The sequence below is a fragment of the Chelmon rostratus genome, chromosome 13 (genome assembly GCF_017976325.1).
Source record: "Chelmon rostratus isolate fCheRos1 chromosome 13, fCheRos1.pri, whole genome shotgun sequence".
Lineage (NCBI taxonomy): Eukaryota > Metazoa > Chordata > Actinopteri > Chaetodontiformes > Chaetodontidae > Chelmon > Chelmon rostratus.
The window spans coordinates 19,243,429-19,260,141 of NC_055670.1; the positions used below are offsets into that span (position 1 = coordinate 19,243,429).

Below are 16,713 nucleotides of genomic sequence, written 5' to 3' on the forward strand. Positions count from 1 at the left end.
GTTAAACTCCAGAAAACAAATACACCTCTGTGAGGACGCACATGAAAAATCTGCATCAGCCAAATTACAATATTTCATCCGTTCCGCCTAGCGCCAGAGCATAAGTAGATGATCATCAATCAGCCAGCCCAGCGCTACAAAGATATCTCCACAGCTACTGCTTGTAGTCTACAGAGGGTATATATGAACCAATCTGCAGATGAATTTCTACAAATTCTCAAAATATTTGACTAAAGAAGTTTAACACTCGCATTTTATGACTGATGATCATATCATCTTCTCACATATGTGCCATTCAGCGCAGTGGGTGAACATCATCATCTTATCAATCAAAGAAATAACTATTATTTTCGCCTGTAATCAAGCCCCCTCACTACACTCACAATACAAAGTGTCAGACACTGAATTCACAAGCTGTGCCGACGCCGCTCTATAGGCGCTCTCTCGTGACACTTTTGACATTCTTCCAGATATGCTGTTGCTGCAGTGCCTCGAAGTAGCCGATTGACCAAACAAGTCCTTGCTCTTGTCAGATAATATTGAATATGTGGCTTTTTTTCTGCAACACAACAGTTGTGCGGCATAAACACGCTATGTGATGCTGATTTGTAGCCCTGCTGCAAGTAGTGTGAATGAGCCCCTTTATTAACAACGCTGTTTAAGGAAAAAAAGTGAGGGTTACACCATTTTGCCTCCAACCATCCCCCACTTAAATTAGAGGCATAGCCTTTTTGTGCGTGTGTGTCCATGAGGCTTACAGCAAAGTCAAAGCAACACAAACTGCCAAGCTAATAAGGAAGTGTGTTTGCAGAGGAGCGAGAGGGGCAATATTCTGTGTTTCATTTGGCACAAAACAGGTCTGGAAAGATTTCAGTCCAGCATAAAAGTGTCAAAGTCAGGCTGAAGTGTCCCACGCCGAATAACACGCACTTTCCTCTGAAGCAGTGTGGAAGACTCCACGTCACCTGCGACATCTTATAACAGGCCTCAATGTCAGCTGCGACCGGTTTCCTTTAGAGAAGCACAAGATACTGTAAAGACGGACAGAGACATGGATTATTTAGAGCCGGAGAATATTCTGTCAATATCAGCAGTTATTTGAGCACAGAGAGAAGGATTTGCCCCTTGTCACTGCCCTTCGCTCTTCGCATATCACATTTAGAATCAATTTCATTCATAAATAATCTAAAACAAACACTGTTTATGTCCATGTATTTTACTAATCTAATATTACACTGCAGCCGAGCGCATGGAAAAACGTCTCTCCTGTAAGGGCTGGGAGGAAAATATCTTTTCCTGAAGACAAATACATGCTCCGAGGTTATTTGATTTGTACTAATTATGTTGTTGTTCTATTTCACCAATATCTATTTGTCGAACATTTTGAATAGCTGTTGAGGTGCAATTTTCTCAGTGCCAGAGCAATAGCTTTATCAATAGTTCCCCTTTGATTGAATTCCAGCTTCAACAACCTGCAACAAATCAGCATTTGCAGACACCCACTAAGCAACACCATAATCATGTTTGGACTGAGAAAATCAAATTCTCAGTCAATTATCTTGGCCTCAATGGAACTGATAATGGTTGCTCTTAAGCAGCAAATTGGCACCGTTTAAATGTAAACACAATGTTTCACACTGAATGTGTTGGCTCGCTGTATCAGGTTTCCATTTTCTGGTCCGGGGCCACCTCTTCATTGGTGAGCGCTGCTGGGGGTGGGAGACAGGATGCTGGTGTACAGAGGGGTTCTTGGACTACATTAACATTATCAGTAAATCCCATCATAGTAACACAGCAGTAAACCGGCGCTGTGGGCAAGGCCCCAGCTAGGCTCTCCGCCGGCATACTGCGGAGCCAAAAATGATGTGATGGTATCACAAAGGCTGCGTCACGGCACGACTGGAGACAATATGTTGTCTTCCAGTCAGTCTGGATGACAATGGCATATAGTTTGACACCTACACAGACTTAAAATACAGTGCCTCGCTGTCAGGCGTAGCGGCAAACATCATTTCACGTCAGAGTATTCTGAATGTGAAAAATCTGTGGCATTGCACATGAGGTAAATGCTGGTTAGTCATTCACAGTGGCAGTGGAGATTAATTTGGAGGCTGAGGCTCAGCTTTTACTCTGCTCTGCACTTTTAATTTAAAGATCCTAAGTACAAACCAGTTACTGATTAATAGGAACAATGAGCAGCAAATGTTCAAAGATACTATAGTTACATGTATTTAGAATTTCTATTTAAAAAGCAAAATAAAAAGTTCCAAAGTCGCCATGTGGAAAAAAAAGCAATGCAATTCAAGTTCATCACTGGATGCTGCATTAAAAAAAAATTAATAAAAATTTAAGTTTAACCTACACTTTAATGTCAAAACCTCATATTTCCTTCTCTTTCAACATTTGATGAAGCCCTACTCTTGCTCAGTTGGAGTGACTTCATTTACATACGAGACATTTTCTCAAAAAAACACTCTTCTGATTTCCCTTTCCTGAACCAGCAAATACCCCAAAGCAACAAACCATCTTCTCTGACATTCTCACTGTCAGTTTTCACTAGAAATAATGAGGCTTATGTCAGCCAGGAAGATGACCATTTGACTCATCTGTCAATAGTAAAGCCTGAGGATCCCTCAGATGTTTTTTCTTGCCAGGCCGTATACAAAGCTCATTGATTCTCTCAAATGACCTACATCTTCAATACATGACCTGAGCGAGCTCAATGCAAAAGTGCCCTAAACATGTAGGCAATCAAACATCCGGCAGTGTGTATGTACACACGAGGTGTTTCATATTTCAGAGACTGGGTTCTTGGTCCTCTTCTCAGCATGGGCTGGTGTTTTGTGCCTTTGTAGAAATGTAGATAAATATTGCTCATGTTGAAAGCACAAAACACTATCTTTAGTCAGAGAAATGTGAAAAGTTCAGACTGTCCATGCCAGCAGCAGGGTTTTGCACGATGGTATTTGTTGTTATCACTGCTGCACATATTGCACCCATCTATGACCATGTTGAATGTGGAAGTTGCAGCCTCCTGCTGTTCTCGGCTGATTGAAATGGTTCGCAATGTTTCAGCGCGCTGTCTTCGGAGAGATTTTTCACCCTCTAGTTCCCCATTTTACAGCTTGAATCCAGCTGTTCTAATGCTTCTCTCCTGGTCCTCGGAGTATTTGGTGAGATTAACAGTTGACTGCACATTCAACGGAGACTGTGGCACTGTACAGCGATGGAGACTCTACTGAGTTTGTAGTATGCACTCATGTTTCACAAGCGAAATCCACACAAATATAAAGCAACCGCACAAAATACACACATGAGTAAGCCCATACGCACTGGGCACCATGTGGTGCAGTACACCTCAGTAAATAAAATAATCATCATGCTAATGAGCAGCTGGTTACATGTCTAAACCCAACTCATGGTTTCTTCCTGGGCTGCTGTGAAAGTCAACAGAGGAATCCAGCTAGCTATCAGGCAAACACTGTGCAACAGCCTCCACTGCATGGCAACAACTGTACTGTTTAGTTAGTGATGCTACATAATCCACCACCCCTACGACACAGACCAGCATCACTGCTTTTGGACGACACCTGGTCACGATTTTCGAAATGGCGAAGGCACGACCCACCTTCACCATAGCAGGATTCGTAATTAGGCGGTCGGACCTTTAGTTGCAGGTAACCGACCTGTAAAAGTGTTTGTCAGGCTTCTGATTGGCCAACATGGCTTAGGGGTCACGGTTATGTCGCCGCCTGTTGGTTTGGCATTCTCTGTTTTTGGGTTGTACTCGTGTAAATGTGGACTCAGCAATAGTTGGGTGGCGCTATGCGGGATTAACATGGGTTAATGCACCAATAATGCACCAGTAAGAATGATAAAGGTACATGTTGTCCCACCCAAACAGGTGCACTAGGATAGTTCTTGTACACACAGTCATGAGAGGATGTCTTAACAGTCAAGTAAGTGAAAATATGTGCGTACACTGCCATGATAATATTATTGTTGTATTGTTTACCTCTACCAAATGCATGTTGGATAATGAGGTTTTATTAACCTCAGGCATTTTAAATTAATTGGTTTAGTTAGCCAAAGTAGAAGTCTGTTAAATCACTTCTACTTGTTACTATAAAATGCTACCTTGTGGATCTTCTCTCATATTTACCTCACTACAAGAGGTGGTAGTACTAGTATTAATATGTACTAACAAAAACACCATTCTGGTTTTTCTATGTAGTAAAAATAGCTCGATTTGTACTAAATACAGCATGTATAATCCTCATAAAGGGCCACAGTTGACTTTTCCATGCATTCATGGGAAAAGAAAGGCGCAGGATATAATTTTCCAGACTGTAAAACATGTCAAGGATGCCGCAGACATAAAATACATGAATATGGCCTAAAGCACGCTCCAAGAACATGGTAGCTGACATTAAATATTGAAATTGAAAGCTTTAATATTGCTTTATCCACACTGGGGGATTCACACAAAGTCAACGTAATGTAGCCATAACAAAACATTCACTCAGTCTAACTCCATCTGTGCGTGTATGCGAACTTGTAGTACGTGGCATTGGTTTGAAATCTAAATTCTTTGTTTTCTTGAACTGTCAATGTACTGCCAGTATAAAAGACAAGCACAGCACACAAGTTAGACTTGACTACAAAGAGAATACAGTGACAAAAAGTACGTCCACAAATGGCTAAATTCTCAAAAGTTATTCTTCATATTCTGCACGAATAACCATCCGATACAACCACAGTCCACAATCTCTTAGCTCGACATTCTCTGTGCATTAGTGAAGGAGTGGCGTGAGCTGCAGACCTCTTCTCTTCTCTTCTTGTGTTAGCAAATATCATATGCAGTAATGTTCTGTGCAAATATCAGGGGCAGGGTATTTACAGTCGGAGACAGAGACAGAGGTTGGTGCTATTTTGAGTATAGGGAATACAAAAAAAGGTCAGTATGTTTAAGCATATGCAAGATAAATTATTAATAAGAATAAAAATGTGCAAAGTAATAAGACAGAACAACATCCAAGTGCTACATAAATAAATATTATTTACTTAATAACAAGATACTTAAATATATTTATATTGTGAACAAGCTTTGAGGCCTCTGTGCCACATCTCTCCTCTCAGTAATAACACTTCTCAGCCACAGCCAAACAGCAGGCTCCTCGCAAGTTATAGTATTTCCCAATAACAAACAATGTTTTAGAAAGAAGAAATACAGTACGAGCTATTGAGTTTGATTCCAAATCTGATTTTCTTTTCATCTCACGAGATGATTCGAATGAAAATCCTGACAGTTGCTTGTCTGGGTGTGAACGAATGTAAACTCAAGTGCACAACATCTCTCATTATATTGATTACTTACTCTGAAATTAGTCATTTCGATTACAAGAAATTATACAGTGACTATATCAGTGCTTCCGTTCACATCATTTCCTCTGTCGACTTTCTGCAATCGCTGGCCTGCACAGCTTATGACGTAAATTAGAAGCAGAATACAGAAAACTGTAATGCAGACGTGTCTCATCACATAGTGACTCATATGCTCGAGGACAGAGGCGGGAAGCTGCATCCGTGCGATCAACAGTTAACTACCTTTTGTTGTGCAAAGCGACTGAAACTGGTCTGAGCTCCAGGTGCAGCATGCATGGAAGGTGTTGGCGATGTAATTTATTCTAACCCAGCTAATGAATAGCAAAGACATAACTATTTCTTATCAAATCAGTTTTTAGCTTGTGTTTAAACATTTCAAAATAAAGTTTGTCTACATTGTTTCAAATTAGACTTGATTTCACTCGTGGTATCATATCAGACTGAATACAGAAAAGGTATGCAATGCAGTAAATTGCTGGTTCCTGTTTGTAAAGACAACATTCAAATTCAATCCCTCCTACCCAGCTCAAGTCTACCAGAACACACACCCTTTGCCAGAGCACACACAGCCAGGTGTACCACCTGCAGCATCACATACCTCATGAGAGAGCAATTCAAGACCAGTGTAACTGACTACTTGCAGGACAATGAGCCATGAGGTGTCCTGCAAATATTTATTCAAATTATGTGTTTGATCGAGTTTTAATGGCATTGTCTGTGTATATGAATGAGCAGCTCCACTAATAGTTGGTTTACTGGCTCTAATTAGCCACCAAGGTTAGCGATCTTCAAGCTAGCTCGCTAATTGCCAGAGCACGGGACAATAATCACGTGCCATGATAATAACATCGTTTAAGCTATAGTTGCACACAGCGGTCGACAATCCAACAGCAGCATTAGCTATTTATTTTTGTGTCCAGACAGGTGAATTCAGGAGAGTTCAGACACAGATGACACAGATTACAGTCGCTACCTTTCTGCCACCTCACCTGTGCGCCGTTATCAGCTGTTAGCCACACACTCACTGCCAAAAGCTTGCGGGCCAGAATCATCCTGACCGCAGCAAAATAAGAAAATACAGGTAAAGGGCAGGTCTGCAGATAAATACAGCACACGCTTCCAGTCAGCCATAGGTGATGATTGAGAGGGATTTTTCTTTATGAATCAATACAATGTTTTTAGAAAAACCCTGCATAATTTACCTTTATAAAAACATTTCAGTTGAAAGCAGAAGCCACAGCAGAAGAAAAATACTTTCAAAGACCGAAAAATAAGAAAACTAGACAACAATGTCGGTTGCTTGTTGAAGTTTTTCTGGTGTATCATTACTTTTAAAAGCCCTTGCTGAAAAGACACCTGTGTTGAATACTTTCACAAGACAGATTGATGTCCTAAAAACACCTTCATAACAATAACAATATTCAGTGGGTAACCTGTCAGCTCCCACTTTAAATAAGACTTCCTGGAGAGGAGTCGAGCGGCTCCAGCAGGCCTCTTCACCTGTTGCTATCAAATTAAGTTAAAAAATGCACAAAAAATATTAAAAAAAAACCCCAAAAACTTCCATGCACAACTAATTGGGTAACAATATGGCAAGAAAGAAACTTAATTACATGGTGCCTCTTTAATGTAAATTGCACAGTCGACATATCTTTCGTTTGTCTAGTTCAACTTTGTTCGCTGCTCTATGTGTGAGAATACACATTCATATTTAATGCCACAAAAGGGCAATTCCATTTTCTCATCCTACCAACTGCTACAAAAACAAGGATGCTGTGCTTTGGCTGCCGTTCCAGAAGAAGACAGAGAACGAGCAAAACAGGGATGAGCTTTAAGCTGTGGCTCCGCTCTCCAGAAAGTCATTAGGTCAGAGAAGTGTGGAGGATGGTCGGCAAGGGGCCTTTAATAATGAAGAGCTTGCGATCCACAGGGAAACACTGCCTGGAGCAGACATTCACACCGAGGCAGCTATGGAAATGAAAGATTTTGAGGTGCAGAAAGGTCCCACCACTCATCTGAAAGAAGCAGGCTGGCTAACACTCCTTAAAGTGATAGCTGTTTGATTTGGCTGACGACGTTTTAATCTTTGACAGAATCGCACCCTAAACTGCATTTCTCTTTCTTCCATGAGAATCACACACAATGGATACAATTTTAGTTCGCACGTGTATAGAGAGTTATCAATAAAACCCACTAATTATTGGGAAAGAAAGCCATTCTCTGTACCAAAATAAGCAAGTTCAACATGCAGTAGAAGATACTTCCTGCCTTTGCAGGAAACACAGACTGGGCACATCGAAATACTGGCCAGATGCAAAGCCCCTTCCGACTCTCCCAGGCTTTGAATAAACATCCAAATTTAGTCCATGGTAGCAATTTAGAGGAAAAGACTAGCAGCTCCATCGGCCGTTGCACATTCTATATTGTCAAACAGCTCTGCAGCAGGACTCTATTCATGGCACAGCGAGAGCAACGGGGCTTGACTATCAGATGTCACATTCATAAGCTCCTATCATACTGGAGCTGACCTGTGTAATACGTATGCTTCTCTTTTCTAAGCAATAACAAAGCAACATGACTCTTACTCCTCTCAGTTTCATATCTTTAGCAATAAAACCAGTGACTTAAAGCATACAGACCTGCAAAGGGTAACGTTTTATTAACATTACCGATTTTGTCCGATCCCATTTCTTCTCCCTCAGTACATGCGCTCATGTTATCTGCTTCCTTATAAATCTGTACACCTCGCAGCGTGCACCCAATGGGGATCGTTCTCCCGTGTGTGAGGGAACAAGAGGCTGTAACTGCACATCTCTTCTGCACGTATGTGCACCAATAAAAAAAAAAACGAAGAAAACAGCAGCTCCTTTGGGAAATATGTTCATTCGTGCTGACAGATGAGAAGATTGACATCACTCATGTCTGGCCGTTAAATATGAAGCTACAGCCAGGAGATTATAAAAACTGGCGGCAGCTTGTTTGATTTGTAAAATACGATTAAATATGATGAAAATACGGCGTGATTTCACAGGGAGCTACATGTGTCAGGCTACCTCTTGGTCGGGCACAGTAACTTTTCAGAGTGGCATCAAAACTCCAGGAAGCTGCTGTGCCCGGTCAAGTCTGGCACATAAAACCACAGTGTGCTGTTTTTAGATGTTTGTAGCTGTCACTGCAAAGAAACCAGACATATAGTGTTCATTATATACAGTGAGATTTACTGGTGCTGCTCGGTGCTGCTTTGTTCCTTTTTTTTTTGACTCTGAATAGAGCCAGGCTAACTATTTACCCTTGCTTTCAGTCTGTGCTTAAGCTAAGCTAACCATCTAATGGCTGCAGCTTTGTATTTAATGGACAGATGTGAGAGTGCTATTGATCATTTCATCTAACTCTTGGCAAGACAGCAAATAAATGCATTTCCAATTATGTGAAACAGTTTATTTGATGGTGATCATTTGCATTGATACAGATCCGTTTAATGAGGTTAACAGTGCTGCCGATACGGCTTCATTGTTTCTGAATGAGCGCATCTCCATTTGTCACCACAAGCAACCATTTCAGATCTATATATCTGGCTACTGTAAGGTTCAGCTCTGGCAAAGACAACACCCCGAGACCTCCTCGGGGGTACTGTACCCACACAGATAAGCGACACGTCCTGTGTGAGGAGCGTCGCGGGTCAACAGATGCTGGAACCTCTGATAACTGTGTCAGGGAGCTTGGCGCGATGGCAGAGGCATCGAGAAACTGGTGCACTCAGGAAACACCAGCGCCTCGAAATATCTCCGCAGACTTAATTCCTGGATTGAAGCTACTGCATCAAAGGCTCCGGGGGGGCATACAGCGCGCCTCGTCTTGACCGGCTGTTGTGAATGATGAATCGGAGCACTGAGGTAAATTTGAGTCTCACACAAAAATGTTGGTTAGCTGAACAAGACTAGGGTCAAGACGAGAGTATCTAAAAATGAGAACTGTCATGTCACGCTTGCCACAACTGATGATGACAGCGCTTGAAGACACTCTTTTTGCAAGACTGTTTATTTTTAGACTTTTTTTTTTTTGGTATGTACTGTAGTCACTTTAAAAGGAGCTTCACACAAAAAGACTTGACACACCTGACAAGACGACGTACTTGTCAACATAGTTAATAGGCTGCTTTGGTGAGCTGTGTCTCGGGAGAGGTCGCTCAGTTGCAGAAGCCACTTGTCAGGTAATTTCTACCTCTGCATAAGAGATTAGGGTAAGAGTCACAAAGCCAATTACTGTCATCACTATGTCTCAGCACATTAATGCACAGAAGACAGATCCATCTTGATTGTTGTACAATCTCCGAGGTTAATAACAGGGGGTGAAATGTAATTGCTGTACATTTGAATGAGCCAAACTCATGAGCCACGAGATGAAACACTTTAAGAACAATCACCACTAAATCAACACTCTGTCATATTAATCAAATTCGCCGTTAGGCAGAGCTTTTGGATTTATTGCTCCGAATAAAAGTCAAAATGTAAATGTGGAAGGACATTTATTGAGTGTCTGTGATTTATATCTGCTGGTAACCTGACACATCGATCAGGACGCGCTTTTGTTTATGCTGGCAAGCGACTTGTCACAGAATCGATTAGCTGATCGACAGGAAACTAATCTGCAACCATCTTGATTGGCGATTAATCATTTAAAAATCATTTTTCAAGCAAGAAATAGTAAATGACAGAATTCCAGCTTCCAGATTTGTTGCTTTTGTTCGTCTCGTGTGATTAGAAACTGGATATCTTTGGGTTTTGGACAAATAAAAGCTCTTTGATGAAAGTATTTGGACTACAGGAACTCAACCTCTGATTGGCTCACCCTGATATTCCTTCCCTCACCCTAACCAATCTCACCCCTCATGCCCCAACCTAATCAAGGCAACCAATGAAGTCAACAAGTACAAGCGAATCAGAGGTAGAGTAGACCAGGTCATGACGTCGCCATACTGGGACAAATTCAGACGCAGCCATGAATATCTGAAGGAGATTTATGAACAAATCAGTTCAGATTCCAACAGGAAAAAATCTCACAGTTCAGCCGCATGTGCAGTGAATTTGAAATTACATCGAGCTGAAGCATCCGACCAGTGTGCGAGTGAACGATGATCACAAGAAATCATTAACAAAGGGTCAGACCACGAGCCAGAAGCTGCAAAGTTCCTCCGCTCAAGTTGAACTGACAGCATTTTGTACAGGACCGGTTACCTTCGTTTCCCAACTCACGCTTGGAACTTACTACGCTTCATCGTAGGCGTCTGCAGCCTTTGCAACTCATGGGAACAAGAAAAGAAAAGAACATGAACAAGATCCTTTTTCATGAGCGTAAACTTCAAAATTAAAAACTGTGAACTATGAACGAGGACTAGTTCTTTTTAATCTGTGTGAGCTGATTTTTGAGTTCGCTCTTGTGAGGCGTGACTTGCACAACGCTGCTTGAGTTGTCCTGTCAGCAAACATTTGCACAGCCACCCTGCACATGTTAGCGTTCTGTGGCTCCGACTGAAATACGCCAACTTCGGCTCAAGGTGTTTTTACATGTTAATCCTTACATGCTCAGGTCTGCGGTAAGACAGGGCAGAGCATCTTAATGTGGTTATTTGTCATGCTGTTTTAAATAGGTTCCTTGTTTTGTTTTGTTTTTCTTTTTAACTGTCTCTGTTTTTCCACTTTGTTCTGATTAAGTGCATTATACTATAATGCATTTTCTTTAATATGACAATAAACAAAAACTGCAGGAAAAACCTGGTTAATGAGGACAAAGTGATTCTGTAATGATCAGAACAGATGTGATGTCTCTGCTGGGACAAACGCGACACAGTCTTTGGCTTCAAGGGCTTGAACAATCAGAGTTGACAATGATTCATCAGGCATCAAACTCTGCACGAACTGATGTTTGTACATCAACATGGGCCATTTGAAACCGTTACTTCAAAAGCAAGCAAACAAACATGGAACAACAGCGATTACAACAGTGAGCCACCTATGTCGCAAGGCAGCCCTCGTGCAATCTGTTGCTCCTGACAAGTGCGCATGTTGCACATCAATGTAAACGTCTCCCCAGCATGGAGAAGCGGATCATGAAGGGCTCAGTGATTAAACATTTCCGAGAGGAAGCTGCACTTTTTCATCGCTTTCTCCCATCCTAAAATACCTTTGCCGGTGCTGTCTGTGCTGCCTTCTGTCCACCTGGCCCCATCAAACTGTAAAAATTTCTTTCCTGGAATTATGCCACTGTTTTTATCCACCAAAGGCTATTAATTCCTTGGACGGGGATGAAAAGAGGAGCGGGACATGAGAGAGAGCGAGAGAGAGAGAGAAAGAGAGCGAGGCAGACAGAGAGCATATTAAAACGATGAGACAATAATGTCATAAAATAGAGTATTAACCTCACACGAGCCCCAGCTAAACATAAACCACCCCGCACTTATTGGATTACATAAAACAAGTCAAAGTTTAAATTACGTTTGGTCACTTTACGCACAAATGTTGTCCAATGTTTGAAAATAGCACTCAGCATAATTGCAGACAGGACTGAGAAACACTGTGATTATACAGTTAATTGCCATGCTAATACAGGCTAGCAAAAGTCAGTAGATACTGGCACTGAGTGTTCCACGGTTATACAATCGTACAAATAATTCAATTTCAGTGTATTTGTATGCTTGATTGTGAGTGAAAGAAGGCAAGGTGGAAGAAATCACTTCTCCTTGGTAAAGTCTTTCTACTTATAGGCAACAGTTCTCACTGATAAACCTTTTATAACACACTTATGATGAAAATACCAACCCACGCCAATCAGGTGGTACATTTACAGAACAAAAGGAGTCTCGTGTGCTCGACCAACAACAACCTCTCTGTAACAAAGCAGGGGTTTATCAAATCTTGTCTCGACCTCAGGTATTAACTCCACATTTTCAGCCATCGTCTCATGATGACTGTGACTGCGAGTTAATGTGTTTCCAATAGCCGAACACTGTCCCGGTGTGACCTTTACTTGATAATTGTGTACCATTGATTGGCCACCTCCTCCTGCATGAAGTTCAATTTACACCTAATTACTGCTGCATACCTTACCTCCAACAACAGTTTTTTTACACACATACCTGCACGCACATGCATGCCCGTGCTACACAGATGCTTGTAGGCATTTGGGCAGACACATCTGTTCTGCACGTGTGTTGCAAGTCTTCGGTTTACACATGCAGATTACTGATTAAATTCTATTAAGAAGCAGTAATGCAAAAAAGATTATTGAAGCTTCTGATACTCATGGTTTATAACTGATATTCCGTGTGTAAAAAGGTTAAATCTATGATATAATTAGTAAGCAGCAAAGGCAGTTATGATGTTACTCTGTGGTTATAGAGTCAGTTTCCATGGCAGACTCAGACATAGCATGACTCATAGTCGGATCAAGTGATCAGGGCCATAAAGTAAATATTTCCTGTGTTAGCTTTCTGGTTCAAGGTTGAAATTTTTTGGAATGGCCCTTTAAAACCACTTGATTCTTGATTGCAACTTGCAGCTACAATGAACCATTGAAAATATTTGAAAGCTTTTTAAATATCTTACAATGCTAAATTTATCCTTAAGTTACTATGAAGTAAATCCTAACGTTACTGCAGGAAATCCAGCATTAGCATTTTGGACATCATACTGAGCATCTCCACTGTGATTCGCACAATATCTGTTTGACAATGCGCTCCAATTCTGTTGTTTCTCCTACTCATAGCTGGCTTTTCATTCTTTGTGCTAAACTCTCGTGCTTACCTCGGTTGCCTGAATTTGGAGCCCACGGACAAGTTTTACATTGGAGCTCAATGGGAATGAAAGAGGTATGGCACGGCTGATATAAACAAAGGAACAATCAACATTACGCAACAGTGAATAGAAAAAAAATCCAGTCGTTCTTCTTCTTCAAAAAGAAAAGAAGTGTGGGCACTACTCTTCGATTGTTGACATGTCTAAGGCCACAAAAGCAATCATAGGAGTGTACTCTCTAAGAGAAACATATTAAATCTCTCTAAGTCCTGAGGGGTTTTTATTTCTCTTGGGTTTTCTTCTTGGTGAGGGCCTTATCAGCCACTGAGCAGTGAGAGATACCTGTGACAGCCGACACGTTTGAGGCCCGAGTGCTTAATCTCTGGTCTCTGGTGCGGAGCGTTGAGGCACACCACCGAAGCAAGAGGGGAGCGCCTGCACGTAATTCAAATCAGCCCGAAAAAACGGAGCGGGAGAAACCCGCGTAGCAGGAGCGCGAGAGTGCCGCTTTAATCGTATCAAAGACTTCTGCAAACAAACATGGGCGAGCTGTGATTGATGGGAACGCAGTTAATAGGACTCCCAATCCAACACAGTGTGAGTAGGGAGGGTGGCGAGGATCAGAGATCAATAGCAGCTCGGAAGCATGTTAGGGAATCGTACTGGATCAGATTGATGACAGCTGGCGGTGATGTATTTGGCAATCTAATTTTAACACAAAGTAACTCGGTGATGGTGCTGCCACAAGACTGAACTCAATCCTCGCGGGCCAGCAGCATCACAGCTGTTGAATGAATTGTGTGCTCGCTGCAGGTGTAAGTAGGGGCAGCCGTGCGGTTATATCTTTGATTTTCAATTCATGCGCTATGCTACGAAAGTGCATTAAATTATTCATCTTTAGTGGCCATCTCACAAATATTTTAGGCCCAAAAACCACTCTAATGCACTGTCAGGCCTGGACATAGACTTAGACTGACTCCTCCAAATTCATATTGAAAGAATCAGACTGGTGGATATTCTTAGTGCAGCCCAAAAATTCTGAGCAGTTGACAAAAAAAACTTCTGTAGCGACTCCTTGTCTCGTTGCCTTACGCAGAGGCACGAGAACGATGCCAGTAATTTCCCTTTGTATCTTCCACCAACTGCACTGCACAACAGAGAGCTCTGCCAGGGGAGACAGCCACAACGCAGACAGGGCACAGACATTCAATTTAGAAAAGCTTACTTTGTGTACCTGCATGCGTTTCTCTCTCTGTGCGCGTCTGCATTACACACAGGTCGTGCGAGAGAAAGTTTTTACATTGTGTCTCGGTAAACACCTTAATGCCGGGTGCCTCACGGGAACGCTGTACACCAGGCGCTGCCCTGCATCTCCACTGAACACCGTCTCATTCTGTGTGTTTCTCTTCTGGTTAATGACTGAAATATACTGCAGCCCTTTAAAGCCAATGACTTGTGAGAATGAAAAACAAATCAGGCAAAAAGAAAATATCGTCAGTTCTGTGGTCAGCTGCTACTGAAGAGCCACTTTATGTTTAAATCCATAAAAGGGAAAATTATGGATTATTATTATGGCTCAATATTTTTTAATTGCCTGAGTGCACTAGTTTCTCTTTTAAAAAAAGGACACGGTGCAGCATCACCAACTGGCCTTAGGTTTGTCTGCTGAATGAAGCTTGTTGGGGGATGGATGAATCCCTCCCCTGTTCTGGTTTTCTGGGCCAAGTCTGCATGATGGGGCCCTGAGCCCTCGGTCTGTGCCAGGTGGCAGCTGGGAGAGAGAGTCCCCAGCCAGGCTTCAGCAGCCCTCACTCTGGTCCTCTGGCCACTACCGTTGTCACTCGGGGCTCGACACCAGCACTTCTGACCTGCACGCTGGTCATGGTCCGCCTGCAACAGCCAATTTGTCTTTTGCCCGCAATTTGGAGGGCCAATAATTTCAGGTGTGTCCCACCGTTCAGCAAATCACCATTTTTAAAACTATGCTAGGCAATACATATATTTTTCACCTGCATAAATTCAGAGGTGGCCACTTTAAATCACAAAGCAGTGCTCCAACACAGCAGAGCATCCATCTCTGATCTATTCACCTAAATTAAATCCTGCCGTGTCCGGTATGGAAGCTAGCAGGAAATGTTCTCTGCCCACACAAAGTGATGAATCAAATCTTAAAGTATTAATCAGCAAGATGCTTGTTGTTGGGGCTGGGCTAGGCTCGGCGCACACAGGCTCATACATTAACCATATTGCCAGTTTAATATTTGGCCAAGACGTAGAACAGCTTCTTCAAACAACAGCAAGCAAACTCTCTGTGCAGGGTGAACTGCTCCCAGCGAAGACGCCTGCCCCGTAACTCTTTTTAAATCAACAGCAGGCTTCATCATGTTAACGTTGACAGCTCGTAACACTAATGTAACGTTTTTCTGTGTCATTTTGTCAGTCGGCGCGCTCGCAGTGAAGTCCAGGACAATAGAAAAACACCTCCACCAACATGATTTAGGTCAGCCAAGTGCATGCCAGCCAGTCAGCTAATCAATCAAAGGGGTTTTTTTTCTTTTTGCAAGGATAGACACTGGAGCTCAAGAGAAAAAAAAGAAAATTAAGTGTGAAGTTGGACTATAAAATAGTGAAGTTAATGCTGCAGCTCCCTCTTTATACTGTACATATTTAAACAGAGCTGTCCACCACCTATTCCCATGGTAACACAACCTCTGCAGAAGAGGTCCCTGCTCCCCTAAGCTGGTATTTAGGTGAATGTTTGAGGCGTATGCTGCAGTGCATGCATTAGCCAGCTGGTCAAAAGCTAAATAAACAGAAGGGAAGGCCACAGTTGCAGTTCTCTGGGCCAGTCCAGACAGAATGCAGGAAGGTGGGAGCAACGGCGCGACGTGCTGCTGCCACATTGGACGTCGACACGCTGAGCACAAGACATTACACAGGGGGGCATCTCCTCAGGCTTCTGCCTCCATCCAGCCAGCAGGTCACCCTTTCAACCCTTCAAACCTCCCCCTTTGAGACAGAAAGGCCCAACTCGGGCCTCACTGTTTACATGCAGCCACACAGTAACTTTAATCTTTACTATCCAGGCAGTCCATGATAATGCTCATGACGCCACGGTGCCACGGAAGATAAAAGAGCACAAGACTGCTACATGGTTTGGTCTGTTGAATTTGTGTTTCAGCAGATGGTCTCTGTGCATGTGCATAGGTTTTTCTCCCTTTCTCAAGACACATTACATTACATCACCCCGACGTTTCCTTTTATGATGCCTTCTATCTTATCCATCACCCACTAATGACCTCATATTCAACTCGACTAGCGAGAGAAGTGGTTTATCCCACCACTGCCCTTATGAGCCCCATTTTCATTAGCATATTTGGCAATAAAACAGTTATGCTTTCCTCCATTAATAATTTATCTACACTTCTTTATCAAGCAGCCATTTCAGTGTACGCCTGAGCCAAGCTCTACTGCAAGATGGGGCTTCTCTGAAAAAACACTTATTGATTCGTTATTCACTTTTTAGATTGTGTTACAT

General features: G+C 42.3%; 1 protein-coding gene across 1 annotated transcript in view; it reads right to left on the reverse strand.

The window, feature by feature from the left end:
• Positions 1-16,713, reverse strand: part of lrp1bb (low density lipoprotein receptor-related protein 1Bb) — a 243,376-nt gene that overhangs the window by 221,359 nt on the left and 5,304 nt on the right. The window lies entirely within an intron of this gene.